General features: G+C 36.1%; 1 long non-coding RNA gene across 1 annotated transcript in view; it reads right to left on the bottom strand.

Annotated features, from left to right (window-relative positions):
• Window positions 1–3,710: 3,710 nt before the first annotated feature.
• The window catches only part of LOC142233934 (uncharacterized), a 96,681-nt gene continuing 77,303 nt past the window's right edge, over window positions 3,711–23,088 (bottom strand). The window contains exons 5-6 of the long non-coding RNA XR_012721515.1: window positions 4,137–4,201; window positions 3,711–3,725 (exon numbers count right to left, since the gene is read on the bottom strand). This is a non-coding gene — a long non-coding RNA (uncharacterized LOC142233934). The remainder of the gene's footprint in view (window positions 3,726–4,136; window positions 4,202–23,088) is intronic.

The following is a 23,088-nucleotide window of genomic DNA, read 5'->3' as shown; positions in this document are numbered from 1 at the left end:
ATCACAATGAAAAGGTAAGGGGGACCCATCACATAAGTTATGCACTACGAGTGCTTATTGAGAGAGCAAAATCTACTCTCGAATTGTTTTTGTAACATGTAATAAAAAGTCTCCAACTATGTTTCCCCTTACCTCTTCATTCGTTTTCATTCAGCTTTTTCATTCATGTTTTCACTCTATTCATAATTCTCGCGTAAAATTTAATCTTACGCTCATGGCACTTTGAATAATGTTGTTGTAAATGCTGGCGTTGTAATATCACATACTCTCTTTCATTCACAATTTGTCATAATACTACCTTCGCGGTAACTGTTTTTTTCATTAATCATCGTTATTAGTTTTACGATATTTCGTCTTCTCCGTATGCCCGAATCTAGATCAAAAATTTTGTATTATTTGTTTTGCTAAATAATCTGGAAGAAATTGCTTTCTACTTTGTCATTCTGACTAGTATACCCAGCACACTTTTTTTTTCTTTTTTTTATTCAAAACACCAATCGGTAAATAAGTAAATCTCGAAAATTATATTCATAAGTAATTGAGGAGTTTCTTTTTTAAATACATATATATTAAGAACAAATATTGAAAATGCAAATTGTTGAAAGAAAATAGTACTAATATTTATAGTTTGTTGTCATTGAAAGCGAAATTACATCTTTCTCATATTATGGCAAATTTTGAATTGTTCTTTGTTTATAGTATTCTAATATTACAACTTTTTTTTTTTCTTGAATTTTCTTGAAAGTGAGTCTCGTCGCTTATCATTAAAAAGTGATTATTGTTAACAATGATTTATTTGACAAGCTACATGAACTGTTGAAAATTTCAATTTAATGAATGGTCATATAACGAAAAATGTATTTAAATTTTAATCTGAAATTTCCCTGTCACGATGTTAGGATAGGAAACAAAAATTTATATGAATTTTATTAATTAAGGTAGTGATCATAGGCTTACGAAGTTAATTATGATTTAAATAAAATTCTATTTCGTTCAAATGAATATGGATAGCTAAATTTATTTTGACTTCTTGCGTGGGTGAATGAGTTAAACCTAATTTACTTTGTGGGCCCCTAGAAAAATGATACTGGCGTCACTAGGGCATGGCAGGTGAGGGTAAAGAGACGCGGACTCTATAACATCTTAGGGTTCATACTAATTGACATTCTGGGTCTCGACTTTGCTAATTTTTTTCTCATATTCTCATGTTTCCAACATAGGGGTTTTGCGTTTTTTTATTGTTGGTAACTTTGGTCCATTTAGATTAATTAGGAAAATTTAATTTCGGGAGTCTATATAAAAATTGTAATGCAACATATGCTATGAAATGGGAGACAAGAACTCCCCCAATTCCGGCTGATAGCTAGCTAATTTATGGCTCCCCTCGTCTCTAATTTCGTAGCATCCGTAGGTAGTAATACAAATTACTTAAAGACTGGATAGAGGTTTTAAAACTCTTGAGATTTCACTCAAGAGTCCGAATTTCTATTTAATGCTCAGGCAGTACATTACAGTTGCCGCATCCATTTAATGCTTATCTAGAGCATGTAATTGTCGCGAAAACCATGTAGTTTGCTTTGTAAAAATAGTTTTCGATCGGAGAAAAATGAATGGTGGCAATAAGCATTTGAATGGTTCTCAAATACCGCAAACATGTTCTATCATTTAAATGATAGAATTTGAGACCATTAAATGGTCGGGAAAATCATGTACCTGACCATTCAACTTTTTTACTTTTTTACAGGGAAAAAGTATTTTTATAGGTTAAGTATAGACATGTCTAGAACCATTACATGGCCATAAAGACCATTTACATTTTTTCGTGACCATTTAATTTTTTAACTTGTTTGCAGCGAAAAGAATTTTATAAAGACATTGAGCAGGTACACACGATTTTCATTTTGCGCGTCAGTCGTGTTTCTTGGAATGGACGGAGAATACGAATTTAGTGTGTTTTGTGTTAATTTATTTATTCAGAAGTGGCACGTGGTTTTATGTAAACACAAAAAATGAAAGTGTAATTGAAAAAATGTACCTGTTTTTTGTTCTGCATTTTGCTATATGGTATCATTTATTTTTATTTGCAGTTACATGATGTCTGCGTTTGTACATTTGATGGGCTCGATGTAAATATGGAATAATTACTTATTGTTGAAATTGAAATAAAATAGAGTGTGTAAAAATATATGATGTTTGCTTGAACGGCATTATAAATACAAATAAACGATGAATTAGTTTATAAATAAATAAAAACAAACAAATAAGGTTAATTTTGTGTTTTCTTTTCTCAAGTGGCGTCCTTTTTTCGACGATGAAAAAAGTTTTTTCATAAAGATCAAAACATTTTAAGTTGTGACCATGTTCTTTTAACTAGGAGAAAAACATTTTTAATGAATACCATAACATTTTAAATCGTGACCATTGTCTTTTCATTCAAACAAAATTCTTTCTATCAATATATTAACATTTTAGATGAGGACAATTACATTTTTCTTAGAACCATGTTCACTGAGCCAACATGGTTGCAGGTTAACATGTTACATGGTCGCCGCAAAAATAGCTCCTATCATATTATTTTGCTCTTCGAATATGATTGTGACAATCATGTTTCTTCTCTGCGTGCAGGCTTCTGTATTACTATAATTTCCGCAACTTTCCATTCTAGGGAACATGCCTTAGAAGAAAGCAAGCGTTAATTATATAAAGTAATTTTTTGTAGCTATAGGGGGAAGCTTTATAAACATTTTACCAGTGAACAAGTAATACCCAGGTGCTTTTTATACCCTCCATCATACACTGAAAAAACAGTGAACCCTTTTCCATTGCAAAATGAACTAAACTGTAGTAATATTGACCATGATTTAGCCCTTAAGATTTTTTTCAACTTGTCTAGTTTATAATTTTCTTAAATTTTAGTTCATTTATAACATTGTAGTTTAGTTCATTTTTACAACACCATAAGATTTATATATCCCTACCAAGATAAAAAGTCAGTATTATTTTGGTTTACTTGCTTATTTTGTGGGAAACCCGATAATAAAAATTGGTTAACAGTCTCTTTAAAATGTCGACGACTAAACTATTTTTAAATCAATCATTCCACAGTACAGAGAAATTAAATAATTAAAGGATCAACAAACCGTTTTACTATAATGAAAATTTTCATACATTAAAATTAAACTTTCTTTAAGCAAAAGTACTTTATTATAAAAACTTATGATGAAAGTTCTTAATACAATGTTTTTTGTGAATAAAAATTATGACCACGTGGAACAGAGAGTAGTTCATTTGAACTCTCTGTTTGGACATTTTGACTTATACTTTTTTTATTCATCGTAGGTAATATTTTCACATATCTTGCTGGAAAAAATGGAAACAACAATGAAAATTGTTAAAAATTAACACTATATAATGAAATATAATTTTTAATTCTTCATTTTAGCTTGTAACTTACCATATTTGGGGCATTTTATCAAATGGTGTAAGGAATTCAACTTTTCTTTGGAAAACGTATCTCATAAAATTTGTACCTGAAACAATTAGAGAAATAATGAAGTATTCTATATAAACTCATAAAACTGTGTTGTTATCGATGTGAAGGATATAATAAAATAAATATTCTAGTTGAAAGAAAGCCAAAGTTTTAATATAAAACTTACCAATTCTCTATTAAATTGTACGCTGAGGGGAAATATAAAAAGTTGTCCAAATTTATTTGGGTTACTCTGAAATTAAATATTTATTTTTTACATTAAATAAAATTATTAAATAGGTTTTCAAAAAATCTAATGAAAAAAATAATAATATGCATAAAAAACCAAATATTCTTGATAGCCCTAGACAGTCATAATTCGTCAAAATGACGACACGTAATTTCATTTTCGATTTAAAATGCATTTTAGTCTATTGGGAAATGGTAAATTTAAGTTATACTAATTCGACCGTTTTATGAATTTTTGTTTTATACTACTTAAAACCAAATTGAATAAGAAAATAAATTCAAGTTTCGTTTTTCGCTCACGATGAAAATTATAGCGTCTTGAAATCAGCCGTAGTCAAAATGACGAAGGATGACGTTAATGTACAAAAAATAAGGATGACTGTCCAGGGTTAAAAGAAAGTTAAAGAATCCTTACCAATTCACTATTAAATTACAGGCAAAGGAGTACTAAAAATTTGTCCAAATTTTTAAGGGGTTATTCTGAAATTAAATATTTGTTTTTACATTAAAAATATTACATTGGTTTCTAACAAAAATGATTAAAGAAATACTAAAATAAGGTATTAAAAACCTGTAATTTTGATGATAAAAAGGTCACAAAAACGTAAATATTCTAGTTGAAATAAAGCCAATTTTTTAAAGAAAACTTACCAATTCTCTATTTTTTTAATTTTTTCGAATCCATCTGGAGTTGCTCTGAAATTAAATATTGCTTTTACAACAAAGAAAAACATTAATCCCACGGCGGCGGGTTCTACGCACCGGATTGACCCGATGGATACCAGCCATCGGCCAGCGGCTGCCACCTCAGTGTACGTGTTGTCTCGTCCATTTTTTCGTGTTGGAGAAGGTGCATCCCGGGGAGCCTTCTCCGCCTGCTTTTGGTCCGAGCCGGGATAGAGGAAAACCCCGGACCATGGTACTGTGCCGTCTGCCGAAATCGAATTCACCATCGCTCGGTTTCGGTGAGGTGTAACCGGTGCATGGAATGGGTGCACTTCCGGAATTGCTCCGGCCTAACATCGCTGCGGGAGTATAGTCAAACTGACTTCGTGGCAGGATGCTGTGCCAATGACAGCAGCAGTGGGTCATCTGATTATGTGACCCCACCGACTTCTCCCGCACAACAATATTCTCCGCCGCAGCATCTTACACCGAATATTGTTGTACCAGTTCCGGAGAGTGCATCATTTTTGCAATTTAATTGCAACGGGCTCCGTGGTAAGATTAGTGAGATCGTAGACTTTATGAATCGGAAAAGGATAAGGGTCGCGGCGATCCAGGAAACAAAGCTGAATCCCACCTGCAGCCTACGACATTGTGATGGGTACAATGTCCTACGGAAGGATCGCACAAGAAATGGAGGTGGTGGCCTGGCTTTCATATTACACCGTTCCGTGCAGTATAGACCTATCACGCTTGTGCTAGACACTAATGACCCGTACATGGAATGTATGGGGGTAGCAGTTAAGTGTGGGGCGGCCGAGATAGAGCTATACAATGTGTACATACCGCCGGTTGGTAGCTGTGCTCCTGGTTATAGCCCAAACATTGAGTGGTTGTTGAGCGGGCATAACCGATTGGTTCTAGGAGATTTTAATGCCCACCATGAACTTTGGCATTCTCTCCTGGGTAATGACCAGAGGGGCATAGCTTTGGCAGAGCAGATAGACGACTCCACATTTTGCACGGTGAACGAAGAGGCCCCCACGAGAATTATGGGTGACTGCAGCAGTTCGCCAGATTTATCGTTAGCATCGCCTGGTCTGATAAATGACGTCTCCTGGCAACCCGTCATTTCATTGGGTTCGGACCACCTCCCCATAATTCTCACCATCAACCGACCCTCCGATTTCATAACCTCTGAACGCCGGACGTTTATTAATCAAAAGAAAGCCAACTGGGAAGGCTTCAGAGAATACACCGATCGCCGCTTCAGTGAGCTCCCGTCCCCCTCACATGTTCATGTTGCCCAGAGGGAGTTCCGGGACATCATCAACGCAGCAGCCGCTCGCTTCATACCCGCTGGTCGAATTGCCCAGGTGAGGCCCAACTTCCCAGCCGAAGCGGCGGGACTCGCAGACGAGCGTGATGAACGCCGTCGTGCTAACCCTGCTGATCCTAGAATCAGAGAACTAAATCTAGAGATTAGTAAGATAGTCGACGAGCACAAGCGGAACACTTGGTTAGAGCACCTGAAGCAATGTAACTTAGGAACAGGAACTGGTAAATTGTGGTCAACAGTTAGAGCCCTCTCGAACCCCTCCACAAGGGATGATGGGATTTCAGTCACATTTGGCGACGTGACTGTGACTGATCCGAAGAGGTGCGCCAAATACTTCAACCGACAGTTTGTCGAGCATCCCGAGAGTGATAGAGCGAAAAGGAGAGCCACCCGTCGTGTACGTGATCTCCGAGCCGATGACACACCACAATTTACTGCAGCCGAAGTTTCCAATGTCATCAACAGCGCGAAACCATCTAAGGCGCTGGGCCCTGACGGAATTTCAATGCTAATGCTGAAGCATCTGGGAATACTGGGAGTTGAGTACCTGACCAGACTCCTCAATTTGTCTTTGGAATCACACATTATACCCGATGTCTGGAAAATGGGAAGGGTGATTCCACTACTGAAACCGGGCAAAGATTCGAGCAAAGATGAATCGTACAGACCGATATCCCTTCTTTCGCCAGTAGCCAAGACACTTGAGGCATTACTCCTCCCCAGCCTTGTGGAGAATTTTCCAGCTGCCCACCATCAACATGGATTCCGTAAGGTACATAGTACGACAACAGCCTTACATGCCATTTCGACACATATTAATAAGGGACTTAACCAGCCCAGGCCGTGTCACAGGACGGTCCTCGTGGCGCTTGACCTATCGAAAGCATTCGATACGGTCAACCATGCCACATTATTTGAGGACATCGAGAATACGTCCCTACCGGCAGGAGCGAAGCGTTGGGTGCTGAATTATATGTGTGGACGCCAGTCGTACGTGGAATTCAGGGACAGAAAGTCAAGACCGCGTAGAGTTAAACAGGGAGTTCCCCAAGGTGGGGTGATATCTCCGGCACTGTTTAACCTCTACATGTCCTCGATTCCACCCCCTCCTGACGGCGTCGAGATTGTATCATATGCGGATGACTGTACAATCTTGGCATCTGGGCCCAATGTTGATGACATTTGCGATCGGTTGAACGTCTACATAGCTAATCTTACCAGTTATTTCACTGCGAGAAACTTGAGGATATCCCCCACCAAATCCTCAGCCACACTATTTACTACATGGACGGCAGAAGTGCGCAGGCAGTTGAATATCAGAGTCGATGGAGTAATAATTCCGACCACAAATTACCCCAAGATTCTTGGGGTCACATTCGACAGCCTTTTTAGGTCATCTGCCCATGCCACTGCAATTTGTAATAAGCTCCGTGGTAGAAACAAGGTCCTCAAGTCACTAGCCGGCAGTACTTGGGGTGCGGACAAACAAACCTTGTTAACTACTTATAAGGCAATTGGCCGGTCAGTGGTAAACTATGCAGCGCCAGTGTGGACACCGCAGACCAGTGATACGCAGTGGAATAACATACAAACCTGCCAGAACGCTGCTCTTAGAACTGCGACTGGGTGTCTCCGCAGCACACCCCTGGATCACCTTTATGTGGAGACAAAGATCATCCCTGTGCGAAGACACAACTACATGTTGTCAAAGCAGTATCTCCTGGGTTGTTATCGCAGTAATCATCCAAACCACCATCTTATGGATACACAACCACCACCCAGGAACGTAAGGGTTGATATACATAATCTAGAGCGCGAGATCCAGCGCTATAAAAGAGAGCCTCTAGATCAAGCAGCGTACCAGGCAGGTTTGAACAGGATTCATGAGGATACTGTAGCTGAAGCGGTGAGAAGCTACAAGGTTAATCCTGTTCTTGGAGTCCGACCACCGCCCATAGCACCGGAGGAAAGAGACCTCCCACGGCAGACTAGGGTAGTTTTGGCCCAATTAAGATCAGGCAAGTGCAGCCGCCTCAATTCCTACTTATCGGTGATTGATAGCAGCGTAGCTGACGTTTGTCCAATTTGCAACCAAGGGCCACACGACACGCGTCATCTTTTCTCTTGCCCAGCCAAACCAACCCGACTTACCACCAGATCACTCTGGACACACCCCATCTTAGTCGCAGAGTTCCTTGATCTGCCAACAAGCTGATGTACCAAGCGTATAACATGAAATGGATGAGATCACAATAAACTGTTACAACAACAACAACAAAACATTAAACTGCCAATTAATTAACAAATAATAATATACATAAAAAATATTCTTTTTAAAAGAAAGCCATATTAAAAAATACTTACAAATTTATGACTAAACTATACGCTGAGATATAACAAAAATTTCCAAATTCATCTGGAATTGAATATTAATTTTTTACAATAATGAAAATTTCAATACACCTTCAATGTCAACATATTTTACTAAATATTCTTAATAACTTTTTTCTAAACTACCGATTAAATATTAATAACTTTCATTTAAAAGGTTTAATAAACAAACACCAATATATGTCTCAAAAATCCAAAATATTCCATGCCTTTATATTCCCTTGTTGCATACCTGCTTAAAAGATGCAACAACCCACGCCAACGCCAACTATACAACTGAAGCATGCCAAACAAAACCAAGCAAAGCCAAAACATTCCTACAACAACAAAAACACATGTGCCTTTATTGAAAACAACACCTCATCCAGCCAAATAAACCATCCACGAATAACAAACACACACACACAAACCACTAAATGAACAAAAATAAAAACATCCCCACGCTCATGTATACACAACAAAACTCAAGTAACATCATCTTTACATTAATTACATTCCACTATGCCGATAAAGATCTCTGTACTATGCATTAGTTCATTGCATCTGCTGACAATTTACTCTAAGAATAATATTCGTAAAGGAACACCAGTTTATGAACGACGAAATGTTTAACTTAAAATTTGCAAAATTTTCATGAAATGTTATCTACCATTTTTGACGAAAATGTCTATAAATTTAATTACATGTGAACTAAAAATATTTCATTGGGTAATTTTTTACCAACAATTATTAACTATATGAATTGACAGTAAGAAATTGCTATCCACTTTCAAGTTCATTTTTCGTAAAAAAATATTTTCTCATACAAAAAAATCTTATAGTAAATTGCACTTATTATTTAGAAAATACTTTACATTTCACAAGTAGTTTTATAGCATGACAAACGAATTTTTAACTACCAGTTAAGAAATTTTTTAAGGAAATTTCCATCGTATTTTGTAGGCCATGAACTAAACGATTGCTACTTAGAATTTGTAAAATTTCCTTTCGAGTAGTTAATTTTCGTTGAAGATACGAAAAATGAACTAAAATTCTGGAAAATTCTTGTAATAAATTATTGTAAAAATCTTCTTAAATTTACGAGACACTTTTTTTTTCTGTGTAGGATATATTAACTTTGTCATTCCGTTTGTAACACATCGAAATATTGCTCTAAGACCCCATAAAGTATATATATTCTAGGTCGTGGTGAAATTCTGAGTCGATGTAAGCATGTCCGTCCGTCCGTCCGTCCGTCTGTTGAAATCACGCTAACTTCCGAATGAAACAAGCTATCGACTTGAAACTTGGCACAAGTAGTTGTTATCGATGTAGGTCGGATGGTATTGAAAATGGGCCATATCGGTCCACTTTTACGTATAGCCCCCATATAAAGGGACCCTCAGATTTGGCTTGTGGAGCCTCTAACAGAAGCATATTTCATCCGATCCGGCTGAAATTTGGTATATGGTGTTGGTGTATGGTCTCTAACAACCATGCAAAAATTGGTTCACATCGGTCCATAATTATATATATCCCCCATATAAAGCGATCCCCAGATTTGGCTTGCGGAGCCTCAAAGAGAAGAGAATTTCATCCGATCCGGCTGAAATTTGGTACATGATGTTGGTATATGGTCTCTAACAACCATGGACAAATTGGTCCATATCGGTCCTTAATTATAAACCGATCCCCAGATTTGGCTTGTGGAGCCTCTAACAGAAGCATATTTCATCCGATCCGGCTGAAATTTGGTACATGGTGTTGGTATATGGTCTCTAACAATCATGCAAAAATTGGTCGGCATCGGTCCATAATTATATATAGCCCCCATATAAACCGATCCCCAGATTTGGCTTGCGGAGCCTCAAAGAGAAGTAAATTTCATCCGATCCGGCTGAAATTTGGTACATGATGTTGGTATATTGTCTCTAACAACAATGCAAAAATTGGTCCACATCGGTCCATATTTATATATAGACCCCATATAAACCGATCTCCAGATTTGGCTTGCGAAGCCTGAAAGAGGAGCAAATTGATCCGATCCGGCTGAAATTTGGCACATGCACGCAGAGAAAAAACATGATTGTCACAATCATATACGAAGAGCAAAATAATATGATAGGAGCTATTTTTGCGGCGACCATGTAACATTTTAACCTGCAACCATGTTGGCTCAGTGAACATGGTTCTAAGAAAAATGTAATTGTCCTCATCTAAAATGTTATTATATTGATAAAAAGAATTTTGTTTGAATGAAAAGACAATGGTCACAATTTAAAATGTTATGGTATTCATTAAAAATGTTTTTCTCCTAGTTAAAAGAACATGGTCACAACCTAAAATGTTTTGATCTTTATGAAAAAACTTTTTTCATAAAGATCAAAACTGCAAAAAACTTAAAAAATTAAATGGTCACGAAAAAAATGTTAATGGTCTTTATGGCCATGTAATGGTTCTAGACGTGTCTATACTTAACCTATAAAAATACTTTTTTCCCTGTAAAAAAGTAAAAAAATTGAATGGTCATGTACATGATTTCCCCGACCATGTAATGTTCTCAAATTCTATCATTTAAATGATAGAACATGGTTGCGGTATTTGAGAACCATTCAAATGCTTATTGCCACCATACATTTTTCTCCGCTCGAAAACTATTTTTACAAAGACAAAATACATGGTTTTCGCGGCAATTACATGCTCTAGATAAGCATTAAATGGATGCGGCAACCATGTCCAAACATGGATTTTCTGTGCGTGTGGTATTGGTATATGGTCTCTAACAACCGTGAAAAAATTGGTCCACATCGGTCCATAATTATATATGGCGCCCATATAAACCGATCCCCAGATTTGGATTGTGGAGCCTCTAAGAGAAGCAAATTTCATCCGATCCGCCTGAAATTTGGTACATGATATTGGTATATGGTCTCTAACAACCATGCAAAAATTGGTCCACATTCGTTCATAATTATATATAGCCCCCATATAAACCGAACCCCAGATTTGGCTTGCGAAGTCTCCAAGAGAAGCAAATTTCATCCAATCCGGTTGTAATTTGGAACATGGTGTTAGTATATGATCTTTATCAACCGTGCCAGAATTGGTCCATATCGGTCCATAATTATATATAGCCCCCATATAAAACATTCTCCAGATTTGACCTCCGGAGCCTCTCGGAGGAGCAAAATTCATCCGATCCGGTTCAAATTAGGCACGTGGTGTTAGTATATGGTCGCTAACAACCATACCAAAATTGATCCAATCACACAAAAATTGGTCCATATCGGTTCATAATCATGGTTGCCACTAGAGCCAAAAATAATCTACCAAAATTTTATTTCTATAGAAAATTTTGTCAAAATTTTATTTCTATAGAAAATTTTATTTCTATAGAAAATTTTGTCAAAATTTTATTTCTAGAGAAAATTTTGTTAAACTTTTATTCGGTTCATAATAAAATTTTCATCATTGTCAAAATTTTATTTCTATAGAAAATTTTATCAAAATTTTATTTCTATAGAAAATTTTGTTCAAATTTTATTCGGTTCATAATCATGGTTGCCACTCGAGCCAAAAATAACCTACCAAGATTTTATTTCTATAGAAAATTTTGTCAAAAGTTTATTTCTATAGAAAACTTTATGAAAATTTTATTTCTATAGAAAATTTTGTTAAAATTTTATTTCTGTAGAAAATTTTGTCAAAATTTTATGTCTACTTTGTCAAACTGAATTATATACGTATTGGATCGATCTTTTTTGATTTAATATATACCACGTATGGACTTACATATAATTTAGAAGATGGTGTTAGGAGGTTTTAAGATACCTTGCCATCGGCAAGCGTTACCGCAACTTAGGTAATTCGATTGTGGATGGCAGTGTTTAGATGAAGTTTCTACGCAATCCATGATGGAGGGTACATAAGCTTCGGCCTGGCCGAACTTACGGCCGTATATACTTGTTTGGCACTAAGATCATTAATTTCTAAATTGACATATTTACTTTCAAGTGGTTTGAATATTTCACAGAAATGATTCGCAAATAATGGTACCTTTTCTCCAGATTTTCTTATCCAACAACCGTCACTATTTTTAATTTATGGTATTTTTGGCGGAGCTTGGTTAATGGAACATGAAGCCTTCCATAGACTATATTTAGCCTCCTTTGTAGGGGCCAAATTCCCCAGGTATAAGGACATTTCTCTATTTTTTGTTTCACTAGTTAGAAACTTAAGTTCATTAACAAGTCTGTTTAAATTTGTTTTATTTTCCGGAGTTCTTTCCTTCTGCCATTTCTTTCTGGCTTTCCTTTTTCTCGACAATAGGTTCCCGATTTCAAGTGGGTACGTGGTACTATTTTTAGGTGAGTTGATTGTGGGTGTACTTTCCCAGATATTTGTATTGCCTCAATGAATTTCTGTAATTCTTCATCTAATTGTATTACAGTTTTAATTGGAGTATTCAGTTCTATTTTTTCAGTCAGTATATGTTTGAAAAAGGTCCAGTTCGTTCGGTTGTTGGTAAGAAAATTGCTATTGATCTTTTCAATAACAATAACAGTCATTATAATAGCAGAATGATCTGACGAAGATAGTTCTGTAGTATTTTCTATGATGGATGAAATGCATTGTAAATCGAATAACCTTTGATTGTGACAATGGATGTGTTTGTCAGATGGCTTTCAGATATTAGTAGTATATCGATATGTTTATTATTAAGAAAATATTCTATTTCATTCACACGGCTTATTAAACCATTACAGTTCCATGTCGCAATTCTTAAAGTCGCCATTATTGTGTTCGAGGGTTAATTTCATTGATCTTTTCTAGAAGTATTTGGATGAGTTCACATTGAGAATTCAAACGTTTACTTATTATTTCCATATTTTTTTAAAATTTCATTTAATATAAGATTGTTATCTAGAGTAGTTATTTTTTTGCTGTTTAAAACCTCTGAATATGTTGTAGGTTGACTATGTTTTCCGCTATTTTCTTCAGAGAACTTCGAATATTAGATTGTTCAAAATGTTCCTGCTTGGTTCCTGGGGTTCTATGTTGGTTTTTGGTAACTTAGCTTTTTTGCCTATTTCGATTTATTACGAATTTTCTGGAGTTCTTTCGCCACTTCACAACCCCTGCTTGGTTCCTGGGGTTCTATGTTGGTTTTTGGTAACTTACCTTTTTTGCCGATTTCGATTTATTACGAATTTTCTGGAGGCCTTTCGCCACTTCACAACCCCTGTAGCTAGCGGGATGGTTTCCTTTACAGTTCACGCATTTTGGAACTATTGTTTTTGGCTTTTCACGAAGCTCAGTTTCGTGCTTACCTGCACATTTCACACATCGCGGTTCTTTTTGGCAATAACCTTTTGTGTGATTGAATCCTTGACACAGTTTACACTGTGGTATTAGCTTTGTTTGGGGACGCACAGCTTCCACTTTAACTCTCAGTTTTAGGATGTTGGTTATTTTAAAAATATCTTCCATATTTTCATCTTTGTGAAAAGTGACTCGGAATAATGACAGTTTTCGATAGCTGTATGAGTCATCATCTCTATGTTCTTTTGCAAAATATTGGCTGCATCAATGGGGTTGAAGCCCATAGTTTGAAGATCTTCTAGAGTATCTGCTTTTGTACACGTATGGTGAAGACCACGTTTAATAACTTTATTCGGTTTCTCAGTTTTGTTTTCATACACTGTTAGAAAAATATGTTTTTCATAATGTTCCGATATAAAAAAAATGTGTTTCGGGCACAATTTTTAAACACAATATATTTAAGTGCAAACATGTAATGTTCCTAAACTAAAACTAAATGTTTGGGACACATATGTTAATATGTTGGAATATATTATGTTTGGGACATGAATGTTTCATAAAAATAATATGTGTGAATGTAAACATATATAAATTTACAAATTTGGAGTAAACATATAAATGTTGTGATATTTTATTCAGAGCACGACAGAGAGAGAGTATAGAGATGGAAACCGGGAGGGTCAACGAAAGATATCAACATAACACAGCGAGAGAATCTAGAGAGCAATTTCTGTGAAACCGCATGTATGTTGTTTCGGAAAACTGTTTTATGATAAGGCTAAAAATTTGATACGCTTATGTCTAAATATTATTTAATTTGAATATTTGAATGAGTATTCGGAGTAAAGATAATAGACATTCGGAAGCAAGAGAATAGACATTTGAAAAAAAAAACAGCATGTGGTTTCGGCTTGAGAGCAGCATTTTATGTATGTGCGGACATGTGTTTTGTTTATCACTTTGGCATTATGGGCGCAATTTTTTTTCTTGGTTCGTTAAAAGAAATCGGAACGTACGAGGAGTAAGTCCAAATATTCATACAAAGGATATTAAAAAAACGGTGGAAAATATACAAAGGTTACAAAGGGATCTTCATAAAATAACGAAAGGGCACTATACTCTTTATACCCTGCTCCACACTGTGGAACAGGGTATCATAAGTTAGTGCATATGTATGCAACACCCAGAAGGAGACGAGATAGACACATGGTGTCTTTGGCAAAAATGCTAAGGGTGGGCTCCTGAGTCGATATAGCGATGTCCGTCTGTCCGTCTGTCCGTGAACACTTTTTTGTAATCAAAGTCTAGGTCGCAGTTTTAGTTCAATCGACTTCAAATTTGGAACAAGTATGTGTTTTGGCTCAGAATAGATACCTATTTTTTTTTTTAAGAAATCGGTTCAGATTTAGATATAGCTCCCATATATATATTTCGCCCGATATGGACTTATATGGCCCCAGAAGCCAGAGTTTTAACCTAATTTACTTAAAATTTTGCACAAGAAGAACAATTAAGACTATAGTCAAGTGTGCCAAGTTTTATTGAAAACGGTTCAGATTTAGATATAGCTCCCATATATATCTTTCGCCCGATATGGACTAATACGGTCCCAGAAGCCAGAGTTTTACCCCAATTTGGTTGAAATTTTGCACAGGGAATAGAATTAGCATTGTTGCTATGCGTGCCAAATTTGGTTGAAATCGGTTCAGATTTAGATATAGCTCCCATATATAGCTTTCGCCCGATTTACACTCATATGACCACAGAGGCTATTTTTTTTGGTCCGATTTAGTTGAAATTTTGCACACAGAGTAGAATTAGCATTGTTGCTATGCGTGCAAAATTTGGTTGAAATCGGTTCAGATTTAGATATAGCTCCAATATATAGCTTTCGGCCGATTTACACTCATATGACCACAGAGGCCAATTTTTTGGTCCGATTTAGATGAAATTTTGCACAGGGAGCAGAATTAGCATTGTAGCTATGCGTGCTAAATTTGGTTGAAATCGGTTCAGATTTAGATATAGCTCCCATATATAGCTTTCGCCCGATTTACACTCATATGACCACAGATGCCAATTTTTAACTCCGATTTAGTTGACATTTTGCACAGGGAGTAGAATTAGCATTGTTGCTATGCGTGCCAAATTTGGTTGAAATCGATTCAGATTTAGATATAGCTCCCATATATAGCTTTCGCCCGATTTACACTCATATGACCACAGAGCCCAATTTTTTGCTCCGATTTAGTTGAAATAGCATTGTAGCTATGCGTGCCAAATTTGGTTTAAATCGGTTCAGATTTACAGCCTGTTTTTGTATGTCGAACGATCTCTATCGATCGACTGAAATGCATACTAACAGCTGATTTTTGGTTATAAATTCAGCTGTTTGTTTCCATTTCAGTCGATCGATAGAGCTCGTTCGACATACAGAAACAGGTTGTTAGATATAGCTCCCATATATTTTCTGATTTCGACAAAAATGGTCAAAATACCAACATTTTCCTTGTAAAATCGCCACTGCTTAGTCGAAAAGTTGTAAAAATGACTCTAATTTTCCTATACTTCTAATACATATATATCGAGCGATAAATCATAAATAAACTTTTGCGAAGTTTCCTTAAAATTGCTTCAGATTTAAATGCTTCCCATATTTTTTTACTAACATTGTGTTCCACCCTAGTGCATTGCCGCCTTAAATTTTGAGTCTATAGATTTTGTAGAAATCTATCAAATTCTGTCCAGATCGAGTAATATATGTATGTGGGACAAACCTTTATATATAGCCGCCAACACATTTGACGGATGTCCAGATCGAGTAATATATGTATGTGGGACAAACCTTTATATATAGCCGCCAACACATTTGACGGATGTCCAGATCGAGTAATATATGTATGTGGGACAAACCTTTATATATAGCCGCCAACACATTTGACGGATGTGATATGGTATCGAAAATTTAGATCTACAAAGTGGTGCAGGGTATAATATAGTCGGCCCCGCCCGACTTTAGACTTTCCTTACTTGTTTTATAGTAGGGACAGTAAAATGAAAAAAGGAGGAAATAGTGAATAATTAAACAGTAAAATGTATAAAAACAAATTTTAGTTCATCTTTATTAATAAGTGGTCCAAAAAGAGTTGACAGACACCTTCAAATATAAAGGCGGGCATTAAGTTCGAGCTTTGCAGCTAAAACAATTGAAAAGTTTTATTTTCTTTAAACTGATTTCTTAAAGTAACAGGCAAAACAGGGCCATTTTAGAGTGATAATGCCAACTTAATACCGGCCTTAAAGGTAAAAATGAAATTAAGTACAAAACACGATAAGTTTTAAATACATTTAAAATGGTTTTAAATGCTAGTAAAAAAAAATTTCACGCCTAAATAAATTTATGTGTATATTATAAAATTATTTATGTATCTTTATACTCGACTCCATGTTCTTTTTTTGTTAGAGTTTTTGAATGCCTTCTAAAATTTCAAATTTTTATACCAAAAACAGCTTTTTGTTACAAAATTGTTATTTTTCAATAAAAAATAATATTTTATCCAAAAGCTCAGTCCATTTCTTTTATATCAAGCACTGTTTCTGACTGTAAATCTTTAATAACCCACATTTCGAAGTTCCATTATAAAAATTTAATATAGTATAAATATAAATGCGTAAATAATAAAAAAACAACAAAAATAAATAAATTTGGTGTTCGGTCGATACAGGGATTGAACCCACGACCCTTTGCATGCAAGGCAGACATGCTAACCACTGCTCCACGTGGCCAACAAATGTATGTTTGTGTTAAATAATGTTATGTTTGTATGAGCTCGTGGGCGCTGCAAACTATGCTATATAAATATAACTTATAACGATAATTGTCTACTGGTTACTATAACAGCTACGTAGCCCAGTGGATAGTGTGTTGGCTTACAAACTGTATGGTCCTCGGTTCGATTCTCCGTCCAGGCGAAAGATAAAATTTAAAAGATTTATAAAATTGAATAATTTCTTCAACATTATTTGTATTACAGAAAAAGGTGCCAAGAACTAAAAACATTTCGAGGAAGTGAAAATTATGTGAGGGAATGAGCAAGAATGTGCTCATTCCCTCACATATTCTCGTTGGGGAAAATTCTTCCAAGCATATAATATTTTTGGGCTGAAAATGCTTCCAAACATATAATATGTTCACATAATACAAACATATTAATGTTTTGGCAGTATCCAATAATATATGCGCTTCCTGCAAAATATGTTTTGGATATATGTTAGAGAAGCGATTTTTTTTTGAGGGTGTAGGTGTACTACTCAGTTTTCATGGTATTCAGCGTTGCTGATAAGTTTCTGTACTCAGTTGGGTCAGCAGTATTATTATACCCTGCTCCACACTGTGGAACAGGGTATTATAAGTTAGTGCATATGTTTATACCCTGCTCCACACTGTGGAACAGGGTACTATAAGTTAGTGCATGTGTTTGCAACACCCAGAAGGAGACAAGATAGACACATGGTGTCTTTGGCAAAAATGCTAAGGGTGGGCTCCTGAGTCGATATAGCGATGTCCGTCTGTCCGTGAACACATTTTTGTAATCAAAGTCTAGGTCGCAGTTTTAGTCCAATCGACTTCAAATTTGGCACAAATATGTGTTTTGGCTCAGAATAGATCCCTATTGATTTTGGAAGAAATCGGTTCAGATTTAGATATAGCTCCCATATATATATTTCGCCCGATATGGACTTATATGGCCCCAGAAGCCAGAGTTTTAACCTAATTTACTTACAATTTTGCACAAGAAGAACAATTAGGACTATAGTCAAGTGTGCCAAGTTTTATTGAAATCGGTTCAGAGTTAGATATAGCTCCCATATATATCTTTCGCCCGATATGGACTAATACGGTCCCAGAAGCCAGAGTTTTACCCCAATTTGGTTGAAATTTTGCACAGGGAGTAGAATTAGCATTGTTGCTATGCGTGCCAAATTTGGTTGAAATAGGTTCAGATTTAGATATAGCTCCCATATATAGCTTTCGCCCGATTTACACTCATATGACCACAGAGGCTAATTTTTTGCTCCGATTTAGTTGAAATTTTGCACACAGAGTAAAATAAGCATTGTTGCTATGCGTGCAAAATTTCGTTGAAATCGGTTCAGATTTAGATACAGCTCCAATATATAGCTTTCAGCCGATTTACACTCATATGACCACAGAGGCGATTTAGATGAAATTTTGCACAGGGAGCAGAATTAGCATTGTAGCTATGCGTGCTAAATTTGGTTGAAATCGGTTCAGATTTAGATATATCTCCCATATATAGCTTTCGCCCGATTTACACTCATATGACCACAGATGCCAATTTTTAACTCCGATTTAGTTGAAATTTTACACAGGGAGTAGAATTAGCATTGTAGCTATGCGCGCCAAATTTGGTTGAAATCGGTTCAGATTTAGATATAGCTCCCATATATATGTTTTTCTGATTTCGACAAAAATGGTCAAAATACCAACATTTTCCTTGTAAAATCGCCACTGCTTAGTCGAAAAGTTGTAAAAATGACACTAATTTTCCTAAACTTCTAATACATGTATATCGAGCGATAAATCATAAATAAACGTTTTCGAAGTTTCCTTAAAATTGCTTCAGATTTAAACGTTTCCCATATTTATACCCTGCTCCACACTGTGGAACGGGGTATTATAAGTTAGTGCATATGTTTGCAACACCCAGAAGGAGACGAGATAGACACATGGTGTCTTTGGCAATAATGCTCAGGGTGGGCTCTTGAGTCGATATAGCGATGTCCGTCTGTCCGTCTGTCCGTGAACACATTTTTGTAATCAAAGTCTAGGTCGCAGTTTTAGTCCAATCGACTTCAAATTTGGGACAAGTATGTGTTTTGGCTCAGAATAGATCCCTATTGATTTTGGAAGAAATCGGTTCAGATTTAGATATAGCTCCCATATATATATTTCGCCCGATATGGACTTATATGGCCCCAGAAGCCAGAGTTTTAACCTAATTTGCTTAAAATTTTGCACAAGAAGAGCAATTAGTACTATAGTCAAGTGTGCCAAATTTTATTGAAATCGGTTCAGATTTAGATATAGCTCCCATATATATCTTTCGCCCGATATGGACTAATACGGTCCCAGAAGCCAGAGTTTTACCCCAATTTGGTTGAAATTTTGCACAAGGAGTAGAATTAGCACTGTAGCTATGCGTGCCAAATTTGGTTGAAATCGGTTCAGATTTAGATATAGCTCCCATATATAGCTTTCGGCCGATTTACACTCATTTGACCATAGAGGCCAATTTTTTGCTCCGATTTAGTTGAAATTTTGCACAAGGAGTAGAATTAGCATTGTAGCTATGCGTGCCAAATTTGGTTGAAATTGGGTGCAGATTTAGATATATCTCCCATATATAGCTTTCGCCCGATTTACACTCATATGACCACAGAGGCCAATTTTTAACCCCGATTTAGTTGAAATTTTGCACAGATAGTAGAATTAGCATTATTGCTATGCGTGTCAAAATTTGTTGAAATCGGTTCAGATTTAGATATAGCTCTCATATATATCTTTCGCCCGATTTACACTCATATGACCACAGAGGCCAATTTTTAACTCCGATTTAGTTGAAATTTTCTACAGGGAGTAGAATAAGCATTGTTGCTATGCGTGCCAAATTTGGTTGAAATCGGTTCAGATTTAGATATAGCTCCCATATATGTTTTTCTGATTTCGACAAAAATTGTCAAAATACCAACATTTTCCTTGTAAAATCGCCACTGCTTAGTCGAAAAGTTGTAAAAATTACTCTAATTTTCCTAATACATGTATATCGAGCGATAAATCGTAAATAAACTTTTTCGAAGTTTCCTTAAAATTGCTTCAGATTTAAACGTTTCCCATATTTATACCCTGCTCAACACTGTGGAACAGGGTATTATAAGTTAGTGCATATGTTTGCAACACCCAGAAGGACACGAGATAGACACATGGTGTCTTTGGCAAAAATGCTCAGGGTGGGTTCTTGAGTCGATATAGCGATGTCCGTCTGTCCGTGAACACATTTTGGTAATCAAAGTCTAGGTTGCAGTTTTTGTCCAATCGACTTCAAATTTGGCACAAGTATGTGCTTTGGCTCAGAATAGATCCCTATTGATTTTGAAAGAAATCGGTTCAGATTTAGATATAGCTCCCATATATATTTCGCCCGATATGGGCTTATATGGCCCCAGAAGCCAGAGTTTTAACCTAATTTGCTTAAAATTTTGTACAAGAAGACCAATTAGTACTGTAGTCAAGTGTGCCAATTTTATTGAAATCGGTTCAGATTAAGATATAGCTCCCATATATATCTTTCGCCCGATATGGACTAATACGGTCCCAGAAGCTAGAGTTTTACCCCAATTTGGTTGAAATTTTGCACAAGGAGTAGAATTAGCATTGTAGCTATGCGTGCCAAATTTGGTTGAAATCGGTTCAGATTTATATATATCTCCCATATATAGCTTTCGCCCGATTTACACTCATATGACCACAGAGGCCAATTTTTAACTCCGATTTAGTTGAAATTTTGCACAGGGAGTAGAATTAGCATTATTGCTATGCGTGTCAAATTTGGTTGAAATCGGTTCAGATTTAGATATAGCTCCCATATATATCTTTCGCCCGATTTACACTCATATGACCACAGAGGCCAATTTTTAACTCCGATTTAGTTGAAATTTTGTACAGGGAGTAGAATAAGCATTGTTGCTATGCGTGCCAAATTTGGTTGAAATCGGTTCAGATTTAGATATAGCTCCCATATATATGTTTTTCTGATTTCGACAAAAATGGTCAAAATACCAACATTTTCCTTGTAAAATCGCCACTGCTTAGTCGAAAAGTTGTAAAAATGACTCTAATTTTCCTAACTTCTAATACATGTATATCGAGCGATAAATCATAAATAAACTTTTTCGAAGTTTCCTTAAAATTGCTTCAGATTTAAACGTTTCCCATATTTATACCCTGCTCAACACTGTGGAACAGGGTATTATAAGTTAGTGCATATGTTTGCAACACCCAGAAGGAGACGAGATAGACACATGGTGTCTTTGGCAAAAATGCTCAGGGTGGGCTCTTGAGTCGATATAGCGATGTCCGTCTGTCCGTATGTCCGTGAACACATTTTTGTAATCAAAGTCTAGGTCGCAGTTTTAGTCCAATCGACTTCAAATTTGGCACAAGTATGTGTTTGGCTCAGAATAGATCCCTATTGATTTTGAAAGAAATCGGTTCAGATTTAGATATTGCTCACATATATATATATTTCGCCCGATATGGACTTATATGGCCCCAGAAGCCAGAGTTTTAACCTAATTTGCTTAAAATTTTGCACAAGAAGAACAATTAGTACTGTAGTCAAGTGTGCCAAATTTTATTGAAATCGGTTCAGATTTAGATATAGCTCCCATATATATCTTTCGCCCGATATGGACTAATACGGTCCCAGAAGCCAGAGTTTTACCCCAATTTGGTTGAAATTTTGCACAAGGAGTAGAATTAGCATTGTAGCTATGCGTGCCAAATTTGGTTGAAATCGGTTCAGATTTAGATATATCTCCCATATATAGCTTTCGCCCGATTTACACTCATATGACAACAGAGGCAATTTTTTGATCCGATTTAGTTGAAATTTTGCACAGGGAGTGGAATTAGCATTGTAGCTATAGATATAGCTCCCATATATATCTTTCGCCCGATATGGACTAATACGGTCCCAGAAGCTAGAGTTTTACCCCAATTTGGTTGAAATTTTGCACAGGGAGTGGAATTAGCTATGCGTGCCAAATTTGGTTGAAATCGGTTCAGATTTAGATATAGCTCCCATATATAGCTTTCGGCCGAAATACACTCATTTGACCATAGAGGCCAATTTTTTGCTCCGATTTAGTTGAAATTTTGCACAAGGAGTAGAATTAGCATTATTGCTATGCGTGTCAAATTTGGTTGAAATCGGTTCAGATTTAGATATAGCTCCCATATATAGCTTTCGCCCGATTTACACTCATATGACCACAGAGGCCAATTTTTAACTCCGATTTAGTTGAAATTTTGCACAGGGAGTAGAATTAGCATTATTGCTATGCGTGTCAAATTTGGTTGAAATCGGTTCAGATTTAGATATAGCTCCCATATATATATTTCGCCCGATTTACACTCATATGACCACAGAGGCCAATTTTTAACTCCGATTTAGTTGAAATTTTGTACAGGGAGTAGAATAAGCATTGTTGCTATGCGTGCCAAATTTGGTTGAAATCGGTTCAGATTTAGATATAGTTCCCATATATATGTTTTTCTGATTTCGACAAAAATTGTCAAAATACCAACATTTTCCTTGTAAAATCGCCACTGCTTAGTCGAAACGTTGTAAAAATGACTCTAATTTTCCTAAACTTCTAATACATGTATATCGAGCGATAAATCATAAATAAACTTTTTCGAAGTTTCCTTAAAATTGCTTCAGACTTAAACGTTTCCCATATTTATACCCTGCTCCACACTGTGGAACAGGGTATTATAAGTTAGTGCATATGTTTGCAACATCCAGAAGGAGACGAGATAGACACATGGTGTCTTTGGCAAAAATGCTCAGGGTGGGCTCTTGAG

The sequence above is a fragment of the Haematobia irritans genome, chromosome 4 (assembly GCF_050003625.1).
Source record: "Haematobia irritans isolate KBUSLIRL chromosome 4, ASM5000362v1, whole genome shotgun sequence".
Taxonomy (NCBI): domain Eukaryota; kingdom Metazoa; phylum Arthropoda; class Insecta; order Diptera; family Muscidae; genus Haematobia; species Haematobia irritans.
Note: the sequence above shows the minus strand (reverse complement) of the source record. Positions and strands in the feature narration are given on the sequence as shown.